General features: G+C 44.9%; 1 pseudogene; it reads right to left on the bottom strand.

Moving 5' to 3' along the window:
• LOC141028155 (uncharacterized) overlaps positions 1 to 23,804 on the bottom strand; it is a 71,124-nt pseudogene that overhangs the window by 46,634 nt on the left and 686 nt on the right.

Genomic DNA, 23,804 nt, shown 5'->3' with positions numbered 1-23,804 from the left:
AATACTAATGGCACACCCATGGTGCGCCATTAGTATACGAGATACTAATGGCGCACCAGGGAGTGCGCCATTAGTATATCCCACGGTGCGCCACTTCTATGTGGTGCGCCATTACTAACATTTTTTCAGAATTTTTTTTTCAAATTTTTTCAGAATTTTTTTTCAAATTTTTTTTTCATTTTTTTATTTTTTTCTTAATCTCGGGTCACTATGGCTTAATCTCGGGTCAATATGCTTAATCTCAAGTCAAATCACACTAAGTGGTCAAACTTCCCGGAAGATCACCCATCCTCACACTACTCCAGCCCAAGCACGCTTAACTTTGCAGTTCTATCCAACCCCAGCACCACCTCACTTAACAGGCACTTGTTGATATATCTATCATATCAATCCTATTAAACCTTGTTGATGTCTAGGACTTTGTTCATGTTCATGAGTATGATGAAATTTTGAAAAATATTTCAAACTTCCCGGTCATATTACGTATCATTTTTTGAAAAAAAAAAATCCAAAAAAAAAGTTCGAAACCAATTTTTTTTTTCTGTTACTAGTGGCGCACCTAGCAAATGGTACGCCACTAGTAAGTTTGAAATTTTTCATTTTTCCCCCTCTAGATCTTAAAAGCCCCGTAACTTTTTTCTGTTAGGTTTTTGAGGATTTTGAAAATGTTTAACTTTTCGAGTAGATGATTTTTCATATAAAAAACTTTTTAATCCGAGTTCGTATGCAAAAGTTATGCCCATTTTACAAATTCCAGAGAGATTTTGCAAATAAAGTCGAAATTCATATTTGTAAATTTTCCCAACAAGTGGACCACATATCACATGGGGAACTTATTTTCTTTTATTTTTTTGACATTTCCATCATTTTCTTTTATTTTTTAAACTGAAAAGGCGGTCCACGGGGGGGGGGGGGGGGGGGGTGCATTCGGTGGATTTTTTGGGCCAAGTTAGTAATGGCGCACCATGGGAGTGGTGCGCCATTAATGGCGCACCACACACACGGTGCACCATTACTAGTTTTGAAAAAAAATAAAAAAAATTGAAAAAAAATAAAAAAAATTACTAGTGGCGCACCGTGGATGTGGTGCGCCATTACTAGTTTAACTAGTAATGGCGCACTATCCCCTGGTGCGCCATTACTAGTTTTTTTAAAAAAATAAATAAAAGTTTGTTACTAGTGGCGCACCGTGGATGTGGTGCGCCATTAGTATTTGGACACTAATGGCGCACCAACACATGGTGCGCCATTAGTATATAGTAGTGGCGCACCACATGTGTGGTGCGCCATTAATGTCAATATTATCTATAGCCCTTTTCCTAGTAGTGAGGAGTGAGGAAGAAGGGGAGCTGGGGTTTTCTGTAGGAGTGAGGTGAGGAATTTGGGGGTACGAGTGGAGCGAGCTGACATGAGGTGGGTGGGAGCGAGGAGGAAGAAGAGCACCCAGGTATTTTGGGGGGGCGGTGTGCTGGGTGTGGGTAGCGCCTCTCATTCAGTAAATATACGGGCTTTTGAATTGATTTTACTATTTACTAGTGTGGATGGGCTGTTTTGTCTTGGGCCCAGAGAAACAATTACTACTAGTACAGTGGAGACACTCTACAGCTACCCAGAAAAACAATTACTACTAGTACAGTGGAGACACTCTACCACTTCTGGCTCCTCCTAGGTCATTGAAACGTCTCCCTCTACTGAATGCCGTTATACTTTTGTTCACCGACATGCGAGCCATGCAGCGCGCGGGCCCAAATGCCATCCACCAAATTAGAAGGCAGTATGCAGGCGGAGAGTCACCCCGGTCATAGCGCGGTAGTAACGAGCCGTCGTATCACAAAACCCCACCTCCCCGCAGTCTAAGTTTGACGGACGAAGCAACCATCATTTCACTCTTCGCTGAATCCCCTTCTCCCTCACCGTCTTCAAGAAAGGCAACACTCGCATCTGCCACTGTTCTTCTCTCAGAACGAAGGGAAGGTAAGCGGATCCGTGATGTTGGTATATTTTCATTCAGAGAAAAAAAAGAACTTTTGCAAAGCAGTAACCGATCCTCACTCGCTTTTTTGTTTCATTGTCATTGCGATTGTGTTTTCCTTTCAGTGGTCTCCTAGTATTCGTCAGTTTCATGATGGACCAAGGAGAACCAGGCAAAGATCTGCCGATATTGGAGCAGACGCGGGAGGCTGATCCCCACGAGACAGAGAGCTCCAAGAAGATGGAGGCAACCACCGAGCCGACCCCAGATACGCTCAGGGCCACTACTGAGATGGTCAACGCCCCGTTTGAGGTTACAGCCCCCGTGGCACTGCAGGAGCAGTTTTCCCCCTTCGAGGATGTGCCCCCCCCCCGCTGAGCTGCCCAAGGTGATTTCCTTCTTTGCCGATCTCGATTGTGGTTTTTCATCTAAGTATGTGGTGATTTTTTTTAGAAAAGGAAGTATGTGGTGATTAATAATGCAAAATTTTATTAGCTTCGATGCCATGCTATACATAGTGGTTTAAATAACTTGTGTTTCTTATACTAAAAAGTAATTTAGAATTTGTTTCTGTTTCAATTAGAGCCCTAATGCAGACAAGGATTGTGTGGTTGTACATGTCACTCGCTATGAGGCGGACGACCTGAATATACGCACTGGGAAAACAGAGTTCTTAGGCTGTTGGATCCTGGAAGCCATTTGCGGCCAATGAAGAGTTGTATTCCAGCCTCACTGTTGTCAGGTGTGTTGTCCAGGGTGTACTGAAGCACAAGATGTTCAAAGCTACTCCTTCGTTTGTGAGGCATACTGTTCTTGTCAAGCTTACGCAGGAAGATGATGTGGCATGCCTCCACAAACAAGTTTATCAGTGGCAAGGCCACAAGGTTGTCTTCATGAAGGTTCACAGGATTGAGCTGCAGCGGGAAGTCCTCGATGATGTTCATGGCAAGGTCCATCTTGTGTCCAGCCCAAATTAGATCGAGGCATGAAATAGTTGCCCCAGCTAGTGTTTAATAGTAGTTTGGATTGTGTCTAATTATCTGAACCTTGCCTGTTATCGACCCCTCTGGGGCTAGTACTCTGTTTGAATCCGTCTATGGGAACTGATGCTACTTTTGTGTGCCCGTGAATCATGTGAGAACCATCGTAATTGTTGCCGAAACAGATGCGTCCTCACTAGTTTTTTCATGAATATGGCATGGTAAGACATAAGTTGTCATGGTTTATCATACGAGCAGTGTGTGTTTTGATGAAATAGAGCACTCGTTCGAGAACCGTGCGTCAACGTATACATAAGTACTTGTAAACACTGTTGGTGCTACCCCACTTGTAAGCAGTTGTGCAAAACACGGCACATTGGCTCAGCTCGCTTCAACACTAGGCTATCGACCAGCTAACAATCAACAATCTGTTGTCTGACATATAAGCAACTATGTATCTTGTTACAGTGGTTCATGCAGTTAATTGAGGCCACAATGTAATAAATTCCAAACGTTCACACGCTAGTCCAGCGCTCATGTGGAACACTCACATTAAACTCGTCTTCATAAAAAACTTGAAAAGCATAAGTTAAGCAATTTTATACATCTCAATGATTCATGGAACATAACAAACATATACTAGTTCACAGCAAAAGACAAAGTTGTGAGAAGGTTTACAAATCAGGAAAAAACAAGCAAGGCTTCTCTGAGCAAAGGGCCTCCCGGCAGGCTTAAATTTCCTGGAGTTCACTCTGGTTTTTTCTTGTTGCCACCATCCAGGGTTAGGTTCTCTCATTCCAGAATAACCAATTATAATTGTGGTCTCAGCTGGAATGCTGAATTGAACCATGCAGTGTACCGACCAGCTGAAATGCTTGTGCATTCCACTAAATTTAAGCACCGCTATTTGCAGAAATAAGCAGACCACAATGCCTCTTGTCCGCGCACCTGTCCAAAAAACCGCCGTGCAGCCGTGCCAGCTAGTCCTCGGTCCATGGATGAACCGGTAGAAAGTGCATTCCGGACTAGGATGCAGTTGTTTTCGCTCGTCCCTGCACTGCAATCAGGAAGTAAAACGTACGAATTAGCTTCTTTTAGATTGCGTTGGTCATTCTACCTTAGTTACTACCAATGTAGGGATACCTTGAAGACGGGAGGTTAGACGACGGCAACGAGGGATAGCCATCTCATTTTGCGCAGTTGTATTAAAACTGAGGTGTGTGCTTTTGATTGCGCGGATAGAAACGATACGGAGACAGACATCCCGAAACGATATGGAGACAGACATCCCTGTTTGCGCAAATACGAAATACGGTTATTTAAACAGTGACAGATATTACTACTTTCCCCCGTTTCCTCTTAGAACCAAGTCCTAGATTCATGCTACAGCTTTCCCACTTTCTTCCCTGTTTGAACCAACGCTTTGAGTCGACTGTATGAACTAGCTTTACTTCTAATAATAGTAGAAGTCTAGGTGGCTTTGGAACAGCGGACGGAAGTAGAAAAGGATCCACACGAAGGGAGCTGGGGCAGTAGAGCAAGGCAGGTTTCGAAGGAATATATACCTGAGGTCGTCGGCATGTGGCAAAGACGGCGCCGGGAGGCCGCATCTTGGCCACAATACCACAGGGAGGAAGAAGGGGTCGGAGGCCCTCCCGAGCCAGCGTTCTTTTGGAGAGAACGGCACGGCCGCCGATCGGGACGCTCGGGCAGCCGTTGGTCTCCTGCCTCGCCGCCAACGACAGCGTGAACGATGCACCTACACCCCTGCCCCGGTCGAGGTTGTCCGGCCGGATTTGTGACCAGCCGTGAGCTGAGAGAGAGTGTGGCCACCTATGTGTTGCTTAGATCTGAAGAGCATGAGAGAGTGAACAAGAGGAACCCTAGTAAAGCAAGTGCTAAGGCTCCTGCTTTTATATATAGTGGAGTGATTTTGTTGTACCAGCTTCAAAAAAATGCGCTCCTACGTGTACCCGCGAGTGGGTGTGAGAGAACTAGTGCGTGCGTGCACCGCTTCTCTTCGTGAGAGTACAATATACTATGCCCAAAGAACGTTCGCCGCAAGAGTAATAGTATAAGTGTGTGACGTGTGAGCTAAAATAAAATGTGCGCGCCGTCTTTTATTTTTTAGAAGTTCTGAGGGTAGGGTGTGAAGAGCACATATGTGCGTGACGTCTACCTGCAGATAGACGGTGGGTGCGACGTGCGAGTCTGCGAGAGGACTCGGGAGAGTCATGACTCGTGAGGGTGCGTGTGCGTGAGAGAGAGGGGGGCACGTATCAATGCAATGCATGTGTCCGTAAATCATTATCCGACAAACGTTCGCCACAAGCCTTTTCCTGATGAACGCCGTAAGAACCGTTAGATTGGCATCCGACAGTGTCAGTTTTGCCATGTCATTTAACAGAACAGCCACTCCTCCTACACACAAATCTTCCACGTGAGTGTTAGCAACTGTCGTATGCTCCCTCCGTTCCGAAATGCAGTGCATATAGCTTTATTGAAAATTTGAACCTCGCAAACTTTTACCGAGTTTTCGTGTACCAAATTGCACTTGTAGAATACCATGTATATATCATTTCATTCATCTTCGAGAGGTAACTATAAAGATGGGTGAGGAGTCTACAAAGAAAGACCATCGTATCACCCGCAGCAATTTCAAGCATCCTTTAGTGTCGAGGAATATCATAGGAACTCTATATGATATGATTTTTATAGGATTTTTTCCTTTAGAGCCAATTGGTTCATAGGAATAGATTCATATACTCCACATTTCAAAGGAAATAAACATGATATCATTTCTATAGCTTTAGAGCCACTTGGTTCATATGAATGGATTCCTATACTCCCTTAATTTCAAAGGAAAATAAACATTAGCGTATATTCAATAGAAAAGTTCCTATGATATGAACCAAATTACATCTCTTTTCTAATCCCTCCTCATAGGAATTGAGATACATGTCATCTCTAGATTCAATAGAAAAGTTCCTATGATGTGAACCAAATGACATCTCTTTTCCAATCCCTACTCATAGGAATTGAGATGCTCCATGTCATCTCTTTCCCTACAACTTCCATGTATACATCTTCTATTCCTAAATAGATAGTACAACCCACTAGTAGCTTTTTTCCAAAACATGCAACTATGGCACAAGAACTATATAGTGTGCCAATAACTTTGAAAGATGGTCGCTGGATGAAGCTAACCCGACAGTGCAGAGATAGGCAAATCCGAGCACTACTGGCCGTTGGATATCATCAACATTCCACTAGATCTACCACATGTACAATTTAGAAGACTCCATGGTTGAACTTAAGCATAATGCACAAACCTCAAAACACAAGCACTTCTCCTTTGTTCTAGAATCTTTTGTATCATAATTGATTATTTTTTTCTAAATGAATTGCCATTATTTGTTTTTTACTTTATGATTTACAATGCACAACCCCATGAATCTTAACATTTTTATAAAACTAATTGATTTTGAATAAGATGAACTATAAGAACTAAACGAACATCTACATCATGCATATATGACTCAAAGCTTTACATGCTATAGTGTGTATTTATTCATAATTTGGTTTCGAAATCTCATGCGTTCAATACATGTGTACCTTACTAGTTTTGAGTAGAGTAGAAAATTTCACGCGGCCCCGGGTATATCAAAATGCAGGGCCCATGCACCATTGCCTTTCGGTCGAACCTACGTCCACAATTTTTTGTACGTATTATATCTCCACTGGTTCCCGAACCCAAAATGCTGCCTCGTTCCCGTAAAACCAAGCGGCCCACACATATTTAAGGCGTCGACTCGAACCCGTTTACTACGACGTGGCCCCGCACGCCATAGTACTCCTACAAACCCTACCGCCGCACTCATCATCGGTTTTCTTCAAGAGGATGAGGGAGAAGCCGATTTGTAGTGGAGGCGCTTTCAAAAAAAAGGATCTGTAGTGGAGACCCCTACCCTAGGGTGCCCTAGGTAGCTGCCGCACGCATCATTGTTTTCTCTTTTCTTTATGCTCTTGCGCCCTAGAGTGAAATGATGGTTGCTTTTTCCGTCCAGCTTAATGCGGGAAAGGTGGGGCTTTGTGATTTGACCCCTCATCACTCATTTTCTACTACTGCGGCGCTACGACCGGGGTGCCTCCAATTCCAACCGCTGCTCCGAACTGTAATTTGGTGCATCGCACGTGGAACAAGACGGTGGATGAGCCACATGTCGGCCAAAGGGGTCCTGTTAAGGGTGTCGCCATTTCGTGTGCGGACTGACCCTGCTTGAGTTGCTACGCCAACACGACAGGAGCAGCCTACAACTTGGTTTTGCTCCTTGGTGAATCCTGACTATATTGATCTAAAAAGATACGTGCTGAACTACCCTCTCCGTCTCGGTTTTTTTATTTTTAGGCGTCTCGGTTTATAGGGCCTGCACGTAGTTCTAGGTCATCCATTTGACTAACTAAATATGAGTTACTATGTCACAAAAAGTATATCATTGGATTCTTAAGCGGATGTAGTTGTATTTAAAAGTCGAGGGCAGGGCTTTTCCTACACGGTAGGCAGGGCAGTTCCGCCTAGTCGGTTCGACAGAGACGCGAGAAGACGAGGGAGTAGGCTGCTGCAAACGTAGGGCTGTGTGATTTGACAGCGAGTTACTGTTGGACAGGTGGGGCCCCGTGATTTGACTTGCCATTATCATTTTAACTGCGGCGCTACGACCGGCGTGAGTCTCCCGATTCCTGACCACCTCCATACAGGTGCCTCTCCCAATGCTCCACCATGTAGTAGAGGCTGGCTCTTGCATGAGAGCCCACTTCTCCACTTTTTCCTTGCCTCTCTTTCCTCCACATATGCAAAAATGCCATGTAAAGCGCACTATTGTACTTACTTTTACTTGCTCCTACAGGTGCTTAAGCTTGCCACATAGGCATAAAGTCTGATGTGGCAAGTTAATCAAGAAGAGAGAGACTAGTTTGGTGACCCAAGGAAGAAACGGTGCTAAGCGCGTGTACCTAGGTGAAAATACAATTTTGAGTCCATAGCTAATTAAATGAAGCAAACTTAGCAACACCATTTCATTGGAAGAGGTCACTCCTTGGCAAATGCAATAAATACTAGTACTCCCTGTGTCCCATAATATAAGAACGTTTTTGGCACTACACTAGTGTCAAAAATGTTCTTATATTATGGGACGGAGGGAGTACGAAGAAAGAGATAGAGAGGAGTAAAAAAATACACTTATAGCCAACCTTATAGCCAACCTTGTTGTAGTATGAGTGACTAAGTGATGACTATGTATGACATGCCAACATCAGATAGCCTAACGCACCGTGTTAAATCTCCAAGGGCGCGACCGCGCGAGCGACGCGACGGTCATGGTAGGCGCGACCATGATACGGGCTGCTGGCAGCCCTTGGATCTGAGATCAAACGGTCGCATGCTAAGTTGCTGAAAATTTGCAAAATAAGCCTCCAGGATAGGATATTCACCCATAGGTCTAGAATCACGCCATGCAACCGTTCGATCTCAGATCCAAGGGCTCTCGGAAGCCTGTATCATGGGAGAATGGAAAGCCACTACCCTGTCGTTCGCACGCTGGCAGTTCGCTCCTACTCGTCCCCGCACGTCCTTCAATACTACGGCGGTTCGCTCCTAGTCGTCCCGTCCATTCACATTACGGCAGCTCCACTAATCCTAACCCTCCTCCCAAATCCATGGCGTCCCAAATCTCCATGATCGGCGGTGAGTACAAGGTTAGAACCATCACCGGCGATGAGTTCGGCGTCATCTACACCCGTTCTTCCGCGACGGTGAAAGGATGCCTTTCTCGCTTCAGACGCATGTTCGAAAACTCAGATGATGAGTGGGTCACTGGGCTAGATGTTGAGTACACCACAATCCTGGGACGAGAGAAGGATCTAAAGGACGAAGAGAGGAAGAAGCCCGCCGTGATCCAGGTTTGCGTACATAACGTTTGCTTGGTCTACCACATATGCCATGCCGACGTTGAGTGCCAGGATTTTAAGAACTTCCTCAAGGACAAAATGGTGAAATTCGTTACTGTAGACTTTAAGAACGACAAAGAAGTCCTCGGTCGGATAGGCCTCGTTGTAGGCAACCCCTTCGACCTCCAGGAATCGGCTGGTGCCCTCTCGTCAGCCTTCAATGCTGACCCTGGCAGGAGCCATGGTTCATCCTTCGTACCGTAAACTGGAGAAACCTCATTACACGTTTCATCGTCATGCATGGCAGCGGAATGTACTAGATATAGACCACATCCACTACGCTGCAATGGATGGCTACCTTTGTTTCAATATCTACAAGGGTTGGATGAAGAGCAACAGCCAAGTGTGCGATTCAAGCAAAGAAGTATCGGCCAAGAGGAAGAGGGACAAGGACGAAGTCGAGGACGTGGACGAGGACTCCGAGTAAGGTGGCAGTGTCGTTGCTCATGGTGGTTCTAAACTTCTAATGCAGTGTCTACCGGATTAGTTGCATAGTTTAATTTCAGGTGTGCTTAGTTTACTTTGAGGGGTGTGTTGTGCTGAGCCCCTAGCAGAACTATGTTATGTTTCTTCTCGTTACTTTAACTCTTCAGTATGTACATACTACTAGTATTTCTTTAATAGAATTTAGCACCCCAATTAAGCACGTACTAGCTTTTTTAATAGTACTATATGCATAATTTGGCGACGAGCGCTCTCTATATGTACCACCTTTTTTTTAATTTCAATTTTTGCTCCATGGTGCAATCCATCGATAGTACTACTGTACAAAAGTATACATTTTTTAAAAGGCTAGAGTACTGTTCATCACATATATAGCCAGTTAAATTCTCAACCTAGAACGACGTGCATGCCATGTAGTAAACTGATACGGAGGAGGTATAGTAAAAATGAGGTGATTTTACCGAGCGATCGGCGGGGGAGCATGGCCTATCATGCGGTCCCACGTGTCATGATGTACCAAGGCGATGCGCGTGTCCATCTTGAGGCAGAAGCAATACTACGTGGTTTGAGATGATGGCGAACCGAAGTGTGAAATAATGGTTGCTTCGTCCGTCTGGGAAGGTGCGGCATTATGATTTGACGTCTCATTGCTCATTACTACTACTGGGCCGGTACGAGTGGGGTGCGTCCCCCTGCTGTTCTGCACTATTATTTGGTGCTTGACACGTCGACCCGGTTGCTATATGTCCCACATGTCGGCGACAGGAAGTACAGATTTCATGAAAGGGAGCGTCGACGGAGGAGTATACTACAGAATTCATGAAAGGGAGCGACTTAGTTTTGGAAAAATCTGTTTTTACGGAGTACGTACCCACTAGGGTTTATAGGGCTCATCTAAAAAACATTCGTTTTTCCGTTTGATAAGTCTCAATTCTACTATACTAGTAGTAGTACCATTACATGTTGGATTTCGAGGTGCGTTAGATCACCCGACGCAAGCAGTGTCAAGAGGAAACTAACCAATGCATGTACAAGTTCATGGAAATTTAGTGGTCATTCATGCATTCGTTCTAATTAATGCCTCGGTAAACATAACTTCTTGAGAAAAACGAGCGTACTAATTACTTGTGCAAACTACGAAATTAATTCGACCACTCACCGTCTACCTTGGTTGGAGAGATTTTGAAATTGAGCCATAAACTGGAAAGGAGGGAGTAGTAACTTTTGTCTCGATTACTATTTGTGGCCTTGTATAGATGCAAAATGTATTTTTTTATAGTGCCTTGTATAAGTAAATGGAGGGAGTACTAACCAAAGTACGTAGTAGGGACGAGGAGTAAACGGGGGGAGTAGTAAAATTTTCTCCTCGTGCTGCGAGCCACCGTGCGCGTGGGCGAGGGAGCGAGCGTAAAGGCGTACAGTAGTAGTAGTACTACTACTACTACTACTCGTAAGCAAGCTTCACCTCATCCTGCGAGCCACCGCGCCCGTGGGCGGGGGAGACGGCGTACTAAGCAAGTTTCTCCTCGTTCTGCGAGTTGACGGGACACATAAAAAGTACTCCAGTGTATAGAGCCTTACCTGACATGACTGTCCTACCCCCAACCCGCAATATGTCCGAAATTTTAGATGGGGGCAAAGTTTGTAACTTTCCCCAAATTTCAAACAAGCGCGTCTCAAACCGAAACATTGTTCCCCCTTAGTTCCCCGCCTCCCTCCGTTTCCCCATTCATACTCCGTGGGCGCAAAAACGCCCTCTCCACCAGCCGCGAAACCCCAGCCTCCTCCGTCCTCCTCCCCATAGCGGCCAATCCACCGCCGCCCTCCTCCATCACGCCGGAGCCGGTACCCCGACGTCGTCGTCCAACGCAACCGCAACCGCAACGCCCTCATGGATTTAGCAGCTGAAGCCGAGGCAAAGCTGCCTTCACGACGCCGACGCCGACGTGCGCCGTACCAGAACCACTCCGACCACGCCGTCCTGCGCCTCACTGCTGCGGCTCCACTGTCACAACCGTCCACCGCACCGGAGTTGTTCCCGCTACGCCGTCATTCGCCACCTCGGATCTGCTTCCCCGCCACCGACAGACGGCCACCGCACCACACTCAACAACTTGGCCATGGGTTCGTCCAAGGCTGCACCGTCCTCCACAACTTCTGGTTTCCGGCGAACAACAAGAAGATCGTCAGAAAAACAGAAGGAGGACACAGCACTGCCAACAGAAAGAGGTACTCCTCTTCCCTTATTCGTGCAAATCTTACGTCTCCGCTCACACAGTATTCATCCCACGAAAGAAACTAGTTGAGCGCTTCTTACTGCATCTTCTTCGTGATACTAAATGCACAAGGTTTCCTCCCTTTTACTATTTCACCTTTGCTAGAGGTCAGTAGCCCGCCTGGATTTCAATTCAGGGTCAGTCGAACCGCAATTAAAAGAAGCAGCACCCGCTTAGGCGCGCGGAGCACCTAGTCCGCCTGTTCCCTGGGGAAGCGGCACATCGGTGTCTATCATAGGGGTGTGGGGCGCAGGAGCTGCTTGCGCCCGATCTGGAGGTCGGCGGGGCTTGAATGGATGGCCGAGGGGGGCGGTGCCAAGCACGGCGGTGCGGTGAGGTCGAGGGGAGGGCGCAGGCAGGGGAGGAATACTGGGCCGGTGGTCGCTGGCGTTTCGAGGAAGATCGTCAACACTGACTGGTTGGAGGTAGATGAAGACGATCTGCCCATTCTTTGTACATCGGACGGTGCAGAAAAAATGGACTGACCTATTTGCTTTCAGTCGACTGTTATTTTAATAGAATCCTGTAGTAATTTAGTGTGTCATGCATGTTCTAGAGCTATCATATGTCTCCCGTCATTTATTTCTCACCAACCTGCTATCTGCTACCTTTACACTGTACTAATTATGCACACACTTCACCCATACTCACACTATTGTTTTTTTATGCATGGGTATTTCAGACTCTGACGCAGTGTTGATGAATGCAGAAAAGAAAAGACAGAAGTCGCTCCAGTGTAATTCGAAGATAAGCACTAAGCGTTTCAGCGCTCTAATGGGTGTAGTGTCAGCAGTTGGAGACAGTAAATGTAGCTCTGCAGTTGATGATCTCAATTGCCACACACAACCATCCCAGGTGCTTGCTTTAACTTTGCGCTGTCAAATGTGGTTGCATGTTGCATATGGTGTCTAGCTTGTATTGCTTCCAATTTTGGTTAAATTGCATCTGCTTACTTTACACATTATACCTTTGATAATGACATGCCTGTTGGGGAACGTAGCAGAAATTCAAAATTTTCTACGCATCACCAAGATCAATCTATGGAGTAATCTAGCAACGAGGGGAAGGGGAGTGCATCTACATACCATTGTAGATCGCGATGCGGAAGCGTTGCAAGAACGCGGATGAAGGAGTCGTACTCGTAGCGATTCAGATCGCGGTTGATTCCGATCTAAGCACCGAAGAACGGTGCCTCCGCGTTCAACACACGTGCAGCCCGGTGACGTCTCCCACGCCTTGATCCAGCAAGGAGAGAGGGAGAGGTTGAGGAAGACTCCGTCCAGCAGCAGCACGACGGCGTGGTGGTGGTGGAGGAGCGTGGCAATCCCGCAGGGCTTCGCCAAGCACCGCGGGAGAGGAGGAGGAGGGAGAGGGGTAGGGCTGCGCCGAAAGAGAGACGTTCTCATGTCTTGGGCAGCCCCAAACCTCAACTATATATAGGGGGGAGGGGGCTGCGCCCCCTCTAGGGTTTCCACCCCAAGGGCTGGCGGCCAGCCCTAGATCCCATCAAGGGGGGCGGCCAAGGGGAGGAGAGGGGGGGCGCCCCACTAGATGGGCCCTAAGGCCCATCTGGACCTAGGGTTTGCCCCCTCCCACTCTCCCATGCGCCTTGGGCCTTGGTGGGGGGCGCACCAGCCCACCTGGGGCTGGTCCCCTGTCACACTTGGCCCACGCAGCCTTCTGGGGCTGGTGGCCCCACTTGGTGGACCCCCGGGACCCTCCCGGTGGTCCCGGTACATTACCGATATCACCCGAAACTTTTCCGGTGACCAAAACAGGACTTCCCATATATAAATATTTACCTCCGGACCATTCCGGAACTCCTCGTGACGTCCGGGATCTCATCCGGGACTCCGAACAACATTCGGTAACCACGTACATACTTTCCCTATAACCCTAGCGTCATTGAACCTTAAGTGTGTAGACCCTACAGGTTCGGGAACCATGCAGACATGACCGAGACGTTCTCCGGTCAATAATCAACAGCGGGATCTGGATACCCATGTTGGCTCCCACATGTTCCACGATGATCTTATCGGATGAACCACGATGTCGGGGATTCAATCAATCCCGTATGCAATTCCCTTTGTCTATCGGTATGTTACTTGCCCGAGATTCGATCGTCGGTATCCCGATACCTTGTTCAATCTCGTTACCGGCAAGTCTCTTTACTCGTTCCGTAACTCACATCATCCCGTGATCAACTCCTTGGTCACATTGTGCACATTATGATGATGTCCTACCGAGTGGGCCCAGAGATACCTCTCCGTTTACACGGAGTGACAAATCCCAGTCTCGATTCGTGCCAACCCAACAGACACTTTCGGAGATACCTGTAGTGTACCTTTATAGCCACCCAGTTACGTTGTGACGTTTGGTACACCCAAAGCATTCCTACGGTATCCGGGAGTTGCACAATCTCATGGTCTAAGGAACTGATACTTGACATTAGAAAAGCTCTGAGCAAATGAACTACACGATCTTGTGCTAGGCTTAGGATTGGGTCTTGTCCATCACATCATTCTCCTAATGATGTGATCCCGTTATCAACGACATCCAATGTCCATGGTCAGGAAACCGTAAGCATCTATTGATCAACGAGCTAGTCAACTAGAGGCTTACTAGGGACATGGTGTTGTCTACGTATCCACACATGTATCTGAGTTTCCTATCAATACAATTCTAGCATGGATAATAAACGATTATCATGAACAAGGAAATATAATAATAACCTATTTATTATTGCCTCTAGGGCATATTTCCAACAATGCCTTCCTGTTTTTGATACATACTACATATGTCTATTAACCATGTTCGTACATCAAACTAATGCTCTTTTGTATCCCTCGTCAATCACTTATGATGAGACAGTCACCCGAGTTGGTTACTGTGAGACGCCCTACTCGTTTAAAGAGTGCAGTGTCATCCTCCCCACATGATTCTCAAGAAACAGCAAGGCTAAATGAAGATAGTCAACGTAGCTCTCTAGTTGATCACCGCAATTCCCCCACACCACCATCGCAGGTGCTTGCTCTTACTTGGCAGTGTGATATGTGGTTGCATGTTGCATATGGTGTCTACCTTGTAATGCTTCTAATTAGGGTAAATTGCATCTGCTTAGTTAACACATTATACCTGTGAATATGACATGCCTTCCTGTTTTTGGTACATACTACGTCTTTCTATTAACCATGTTCTTACATCAAACTACTTTTCTTGTGTATCCCTCATCAATGCTCCTAATTTGTTAAATTGCATCTCCTTAGCTTACACATTATACATGTGAATATGACACGCCTTCCTGTTTTTGGTACATACTACATCTGCCTATCACACCATGTTCTTACATCAAACTACTGTTCTTGTGTATCCTGCGTCTATCGCTTATGATGAGACAGTCACACGCGTGGGTTAATATGAGGCGCAATACTCTTATAAAGAATGCAATTTCATCCTCTCCACATGATTCTCAAGAAAGAGCAAGCCTAAATGAAGATATTGAACGTAGCTCTGTACCTAAAGACCGCACTTCCCCTACACCACCATCACAGGTGCTTGCTCTAACTTCGCAGTGTGATATGTGGTTGCATGTTGCATACGGTGTCTAGCTTGTAATGCTTATAATTAGGGTAAATTGCATCTGCTTAGTTTACACACTATACCTGTGAATATGACATGCCTTCCTATTTTGGTACACACTACATCTATGTGTTAACCTTGTTCTTACATGAAACTACCTCTCTTCTGTATCCTGCATCAATCACTTACGATGAGTCACCTTTATTCATTGCATATTGCATACTATTTCTAGCATGTTGCCATGTATTGCTTCTAATTTGGTCAAATACATTTGTTAGGGCACCCTTTTAATTTGGCAGAGTGATATTGGTTTCATCTTTCATATGGTTTCTAGCTTGCATCGATTCTAACAAGTTCAAGCACCTTGTGCTTAGTTTACACTTTATACATCATACATGTCAATATGTCACGCCGTCCTGTTTTTCATACATATTCCATCCTCCTATCATGCGGCTGCCTTACATGAAAGTAGTGTTCGTCAGTATCATGCATCAATGAGTTCTGAAGAGCAAATTTTATTCCTTTTTCTTGTGGGTTTGACTTGACAAGGCAAAATCAAGAAAGAGGAAGGAAGGCAATGATGGTGGTCCTCTGCAGCAACGTAAACGGGGCATCTGTACCGATTCTCCTTGTACTGATAGTGCATTACAAGGTCCAAGTCTCCGCTCCCCTACTCCACCATCCAAGGTGCTTGCTCTAATTTGGCAGTGTGATATCTGGTTGCATGTTGCATATGGTGTCTAGCTCGTATTGCTCCTAATTAGTGTAAACTGCATCTGCTTAGCTTACACATGATACATGTGAATATGACATGCTTTCCTGTTCTTGGTACATACTATATCTGTCTATCACACCATGTTCTTACATGAAACTACTCTTCTTGTGTATCCTGCATCAGTCACTTATGACGGGACACCTTTAAGTTGGCAGTGTGATATTGGTTTGCGTCTTGAATATGATTTCTAGCATGTATTACTTCTAGTTTGATGAACGCCACCTATGACGAGACAGTTTTAACTTGGCAGAGTGATATTGATTGCACCTTCCATATGGTGTCTTGCAGTGTTTCTAATTTGTTGAAGTGCCTTCTGCTTAGTTACCACATCATAGGTGTGAATATGTCAAGCCGTCCATTTTTTCATACATATTCCATCCTCGTATCATGACTTTTCCTTTCATCAGAGTAGCGTTCGTCAGTATCATTCATGAATGAGTTATGAAGAGCGAATGATATTCCTTTTTCTTGTCGGTATGACCTCACAATGAAAAATCAATAAAGCTGAAGGAAATTGGCAAGGCATTGGATGATGGTGGTCCTTTCGAGCAACTGAAACGGAGGTTCTCTACAGATTCTACTCCGCCATCCTCCCAACAAGATTCGCAAGACAACGCAAGGCTAGACAGTCAATGTAGTTGTGTAGATGATGAGCACATCTCCCCTACTCCACCATCACAGGTGCTTGCTCTAACTTGGCACTATTATATGTGGTTGCATGTTGCGTATGATGTCTAGCTTGTATTGCTTCTAACTTTCTTGAATTGCATCTTCTTACTTTACACATAATGCCTGTGAATATGACATGTGTTCCTGTTTCTACATCAGACTACTATTCTTGCATATCCCGTATCAGTCACTTATGATAAGGCACCTTTAAGTCGCCACTGTGATATTGGTTGTGTCTTGCATATGATTTCTAGCATGTACTGCTTCTAATTTGTTGAAACGCCATACAGTTTGAACTTGGCAGAGTGATATTGGTTGCATCTTTCATATGGCGTCTAGCTTGCAGTGCTTCTAATTTGTTGAAATGCCTTCTGCTTAGTTACCACATCATAGGTGTGAATATGTCACACCATCCTGTTTTTCATACATATTCCATCCTCGCATCATGTGTTTGCCTTTCATCCGAGTAGTGTTCGTCAGTATCATGCATGAATGAGTTCTGAAGAGCGAATTTTATTCCGTTTTCTTATCGGTTTGACTTCACAATGCAAAATCATTACAGCTGAAGGAAATTAGTCCGGTAGTGGATGATGGTGGTCCTTCGGAGCAACTCAAACAGGGGGTCTCTACAGATTCTACTCCGCCATCCTCCCAACAAGATTCGCAAGACAACACAAGGCTGGACAGTCAACGTAGCTGTGTAGATGATGAGCACATCTCCCCTACTCCACCATCACAAGTGCTTGCTCTAACTTGACACTATTATATGTGGTTGCATGTTGCGTATGATGTCTAGCTTGCTTCTAACTTGAATTGCATCTGCTTACTTTACACATAATGCCTGTGAATATGACACGTGTTCCTGTTTCTAGAACATACGTGTACATGATGAGCACATCTCCCCTACTCCACCATCACAGGTGCTTGCTCTTACTTGGAACTGTTATACGTGGTTGCGTTTTCCGTATGATGTCTAGTTTGTATTGCTTCTGATTATGTTGAATTGCATCTGCGTAGCTTACAACTTATACCTGCAACGATCACTTACCCATAAGACACATTTAACTTGGGACTGTGATGTAGGTTGCATCTTGCATTGTCTTCTAGCTTGTACTACTTCTAATTTCTTGAAATGGCACTTACGACGAGACACTTTTTACCTGATAGAGTGATATTGGTTGCATGTTCATATGGTGCCTAGCTTTCATTTCTTCTAATTTTGTTGAAATGCCTTCCGCTTACTGTTTTTTCATACATATTCCATCCTCCTATCGTCCGTGTGAATATGAAACGTTGTCTTTTTTGTATATATTCCATCCTCCTATCCTGCGCTTGCCTTACATCAAAGTAGTGTTCGTCTGTATCATGCATCAACCAGTTATGCAGAGCTAATTTTATTCATCTTCTTGTGGTTTTGACTTCATAAGGCAATATCAGAAAATAGGAAGGAAAAGAGTAAGTTAGGGGATGTTGGTGGTCCTCCGCACCGACGCAAACAGAGACTCTCTAGATTTGCCACTGCTACTGCTAATGAAGTTGAAGTCCCAAGTCTACATGATGAGTTCATCTCCCGTACTCCACCATCGCAGGTGCTTGCTCTAAGTTGACAATGTGATAATTGGTTTCATGTTGCATATGTTGTCTAGCCTGTATTTCTTCTATTTTGATTAAATTGCACCTGCTGAGTTTATACGTTATACATGTGCATATGACATGGCTTTCTGTGTCTAGAATACACTGCATCTATCTATCATACCATGTTCTTACATCAAAGTACTGCTGTTGTGTATCCCGCATCAGTCACTCATGATTGAACGCTTTTAACATGGCAGTTTGATAGTGGTTGCATCTTGCATTGATTCCTACGTTGTACTGCTTCTAATTTTTCGAATTGCCACTTATGACAAGACACTTTTAACTTGGCAGAGTAATATTGGTTGCATCTTTCATATGGTGTCTAGCTTGCATTACTTCTGTTTTCTTGAAAATCCATCTACTTAGTTTGCACATCGTAGCTGTGAATAAGTCATGCCGTCCTGTTTTTCTTACATATTCCATCCTCATACGGTTGTCTTAGATCAAAGTATTGCTTGTCTGTATCATGCATCAATGAGTTCTGAAGAGTGATTTTATTCTTTTGTGTTGTGGGTACAGGTTGACGTGGCAAAGTAAAAAAAGAGCAAGGAAAATAATATAGTAGGGAGTGCTGTTACTCGTCGGGTGAAACGGAAAAGGTTCTGCCGTCGAGATTCTGCTGGTACTTATAGTGCAGTAGAAGGTCCAAGTCCACCGGCTAAATCTACAAACACAGTATCACCTGCTCCACCAGCTGCAGCATCCGCTTCAACTGTACCAGCATCTCAACCAGTTACTCGTTCGTTTGCTCCGGAACTGGCCAGTTCCCAAGCTGCCTTCACACCTAACACTACTTCCGAAGCACTGCTGACACAACAGGACTTGGCAAGATCAGATGAACCTCATGAGCATCAACACCAAGACGGTACCTGACCGAGTCAAGTTGAAGTTGCATGCTCCTTTATATGTACTCTCACAGTTTGATGTACACTAACACTTTCCATATTCGTTGTTGAACTAGCACCACGGCGCAAGCGGAAACAGACATCAGGGATAATGCTTGACAGATTAACAAAATCTAAAGGAGGAAGAATGGAGATCCATTTTGAGGCAGGTTTAAAAAGGCCACGTGATGCTACAGAGTCAGCCAAGTTAGTATGAGAGGCAGCCGTTGCCGTTAGGTGTCATGCACGTATCCTCCCAACGTGGATCCAGTACAGGAATGAGAAAGACAATACCCTGTTTAACACCTTCCTTGACCATTTATCCGTAAGTAATGTTATTCATCACAATTAGTAATATTGTCTTGCTCTGTCCCATACTTTCTAGCTTCCTCCTAATAAGACTCACATTCTTTTTTCAACATATGAGGTTCAAGTTGGATCCGAAAGATGATGCAACTAAACAAGCATGCACTCATGTTATTCAGTCTGCTCTGCGACAGTATCGGTACCACCTTAGAAAATCTCACTTTGAAGGCAAGCTAACAATGAAATCGCCCAAACATCTCCAGTGGAATATATTATAGATGAAGACTAGACAGCCCTCGTTAAACACTGGTCTGATCCAAAGTATCAGGTAGGCTATACGTATTTGATCAGACCACATATTGAACTTGTATTTATGTATGTGCCTTACAAGTGTATCTTCTTCTAGGCTAACTGTTTGAAGAACAAAACCAACCGTTCTAAAGTGAAATTCCAACAGACAACAGGATCTCGTAGCTATATTGCACACTGCGAGGCTCTTGTAAATAGCTGCTACTTCCTTCTTTTTTTGTGCCATATTATCGTATCTATATTGACTTGTTCCAAATACAGAGGAAAGCCCGTGCGGACCAAAAAAGAACCTGAACCGAATGCAGTGCAAATCTTCAAGGATTGCCACACCAGCAAGATGAAGGGCATGAGCACACCAGTTCAAGCCGCTGTTGTAAGTCCTTACTCCTCCTGCCTTGAACTGATTGGTACTATGATGTGTTCATTTAACTACTTGGTTTGCAGCCAATGTCAGTTACTCTGTTCACTTTTATTCACAGTTGTCTTAACGTATCATTTCACCTTACATGGTTTAAAAGAGATGAAGGATATTCTTTTGGTCTTGATCTGTAATCTAGTTGTTATGTTCACGTGCGCACACAATGATAAAATAGCCTGTTTGTTTTATATCTGTTTGCCCATGATATGAATGATGTCATACTATGTTCATCCTACTTTAAACCATGTCTCTTTATCCTTAGATGTCAACGAATGTGAGGAAATAGACAATACAGTAGGCATGCTACATGGACATATGTTCTGAAAGTGATTTTATTATGTAGTTGGCACTACAATACATGCTAATGTATTACAGTAGTTCACCAAAATAAGTTATGTATAAACGTTTAACCTACTTTGTTTGTTTTTGTCTCATTAGTAACTTATCTGGTACACTAATCTACAAGTTCAAACTTTCAGGAAGCTATGGAACAAATGATTGAACAACCACAACCACCTGAAGGTGACGAGGCTACTACAGGCACAATGTCACCTCTTGCTACAGTGCGTCAGTATCTCTCCACTAACAGTGCAAAAAGCACATTCCTGCGTAATTCTGGGTTGGTTGTCAAGGTAACCTCGTCCAAATCGCCTACTGAACAAAATCTTCCTGCTAGACAGAGTGATATATCTGTGCTCCAGACACAAGTCCAATCCCTAATGGACGTTGTTTCGGAAACAAGAATAGTGGTTGAGAAATGTCGTCAAGATATGAATGGTTTTGAAACCAGACTATCAGACATTCGCTTCATTGTTCAAGAGCAATGGCGGAAAAAGGTGGAGATCGTGCTGCTCCATCAGATTCTACAGCCTGAAACATTAGCACTCAGGACAAATGATCTGTGCTTCTATACATCTGATGGTGCTTTTATCTGGAAGGACTGTAAACTTTATGCCAACAGGTCTTTTGTTGTATGGTTGGAATTTATTTTGTTGTGATACAACATTTATGATGCTGCCTCAGGCTGCAGTAATTACGACGCTATTTTTGTATAGTGTAGGTTTATCTTAGTAATGTATTCGGTTGAAAGCTTCGTAGGAGCCCAACATGCCAACATTCGTCGGGCCCATTCCAATTGGGCTAAAAACGATTACGGGCCGAAATTGGCATGTAGCCCACTAAAAATATCTGGGCCTAAATTAGCATAAGCTTTCATATTTTTCTGGTAGGCTTGTGCCCATAGTGGGCCTTTAACAGGCCTAAACATAATTTGGGCCCTCGGTAAAAATAGGCAGTTTACAGGTGTAAATATCTCGAGCCCATAAAAAACATGGGCCTTTAATAGACCGAAAGTGAGATTGGGCCCTGATTGTGCCAAATAACCCACTGGACTTAGCAGGCCGAAATGGTGGCCCATTTACGATGCGGATCTTTGACAGGCCGAAATTCGAACGAGCCGTAAATGCGCCGACCTAATACACGGGCCTTTAATAGGCCGGAACTTCGGTCGGGCTAGATTATCGTCATTTTTATATGGGCCGTTAATGGGCCCGATATGACGTTGGGCCATATATGGCCCATGGTTTACGTCCGGCGTTAACAGGCCAAAAATGACAACAGGCCGAAAGTGGCCCAAAGCTATAGTGGGCCTCTAACAGGCCGAATGTCAGACATGGCCGAATATGACCCAAATCCTTCACGGTCGTTTATGGGCCGAAAGTTTTGATGGCCTGTAAATGGGCCCAAATGAAGCCGGACCTTTAACAGGCCAGAAATACACCGGGCCGTAATTCGGCCCAATTACTTAGAGGACTGTTAACGGGTCAGAAGTGACCCTGGGCCGCGTTGATGACAAGTTTAGGACAGGCCGTTGACGGGCCGATTTGACAGAGAATGTTGGGCCTTTAGCTGGGCCGTCCCATTATGGTCTGCAGAATCTTGTGGGCCTTTAGCTGGGCCGGCCCATTATGGTCCGCAAAATCTTGTGGGCCTTTAGCTGAGCTGGCCCATTATGGTCTGCAAAATCGTGTGGGCCTTTAGCTGGGCCGGCCCATTATTGTCCGCTAAATTTTGTGGGCCTTTAGCTGGGCCGGCCCATTATGGTCCGCTAAATCTTATGGGCCTTCGGTTGGGCCGGCCCATTTAAACTTTGTGGGCCACTTTTGGGCCGGTCCACGTGTCAACATATCATAGGCCATTGGATGAGTGACACCTGTGCCAACGCGGAGCTGACGCGTGGATCCGTCAGCCAATGAGAATTTTACACGTGGAAAATCGGCATTGGTCGTGGCTGTTAACGGGTTATCGGATCCAAAATCCGACCCGATAGCTTAACGGCGTTCCGTTACGGTGGATGCCACGTGTCGGTCACCCTTGACGAAAGCACTTCTGTGACGCGCGATTTATCGTCATGGAAGTGTCTGATAATTTTGGCAATGTCATGGAACACTTCTACGACATCACAGGTATGACTATCTTGATTCTGTCATAAATTTGTCATGGATGTACATGCATGACAGAAAACGCGACCTACTGTCACAAACACGTATCATCACGGAAGTGTATTTTTTTGTAGTGTACCTAGTCTTTCAGTATAGGCCTGAAAAAGAAGGGCCTCCTTACCCGTGTGGTCTTCAACCATGAGGCCATCATCGGTCTGCAAATTGGCAATGTTGTTCTTTCTGTATCTCTCCGTAGCTACTACCTGAAAAAAAAATTGAATTCTCGTCTCCAAATTTGACCCAGTGAATGGTGCATCTTTTCTTCGAATATTGCTTCTGATAATCCAGTAGGCGTAGGAGGTGATTCTTGATGATTTTTCGAAAGTTTCCCTCTGGAAGTGTGAGAGGTCGAAGGTTCTCAAGAGCATCCAAATCAGGAAGTGATTTATTGGTGTTTTCAATAGCAATTGAGAGGCGGGAGATATTTTTACTCCAAGCTTTTAACTCTTGTCTAAGGAGCTTGAACTTTCGACACAGGATCATGGCAGCATTGTCTGAACGGACAGGATGGTCCCAAACTTTCTTAACCACTTCCATAAAGCCAGGGTGAAGAAGCCAATATGATTCAAAGCGAAATATTTTGGCACGTGGAATTTTTGTCTCAATAGATACCACACAAGGTGTGTGATCAGACGTGGGTTTGCAAAGAGGTTTAACCAGTGTGTTGGGGTACACATGTGCCCAATGGAGTGACGTGAAGAACCAATCTAGTTGCTCGAGGAGGGGGTCCTGCTGCATGTTACTCCACGTGAATAGCCTGCCTTTGATGGGTAGTTCAACAAGATTATGCTTTCGGATGATATCATTGAAAGTAGACATGTCATTAACATTGCCGCCTGGTTTATTACGATTCTTAGGACTACGAATGTAATTAAAGTCACCCAGGAAAAGGCAATCATCATTCGTGGGAATGTCTCTGTCATAAAGGCATTGTGTGAATGTGTCTCGAGCAGGGCCAGTGCAAGGGCCATAGATATTAAAAAGCGTCCAGGCTTGTGCAGATAGTGTGCTAGTGAACTGAATGCCTAGAGCAAAATCCTCCTGGACAAT

This window comes from Aegilops tauschii, chromosome 1 (assembly GCF_002575655.3).
Source record: "Aegilops tauschii subsp. strangulata cultivar AL8/78 chromosome 1, Aet v6.0, whole genome shotgun sequence".
NCBI classification, from domain to species: Eukaryota; Viridiplantae; Streptophyta; class Magnoliopsida; order Poales; family Poaceae; genus Aegilops; species Aegilops tauschii.
The sequence above is the reverse complement of the archived record's forward strand: the minus strand, read 5'-3'. Positions and strand labels throughout refer to the sequence as shown.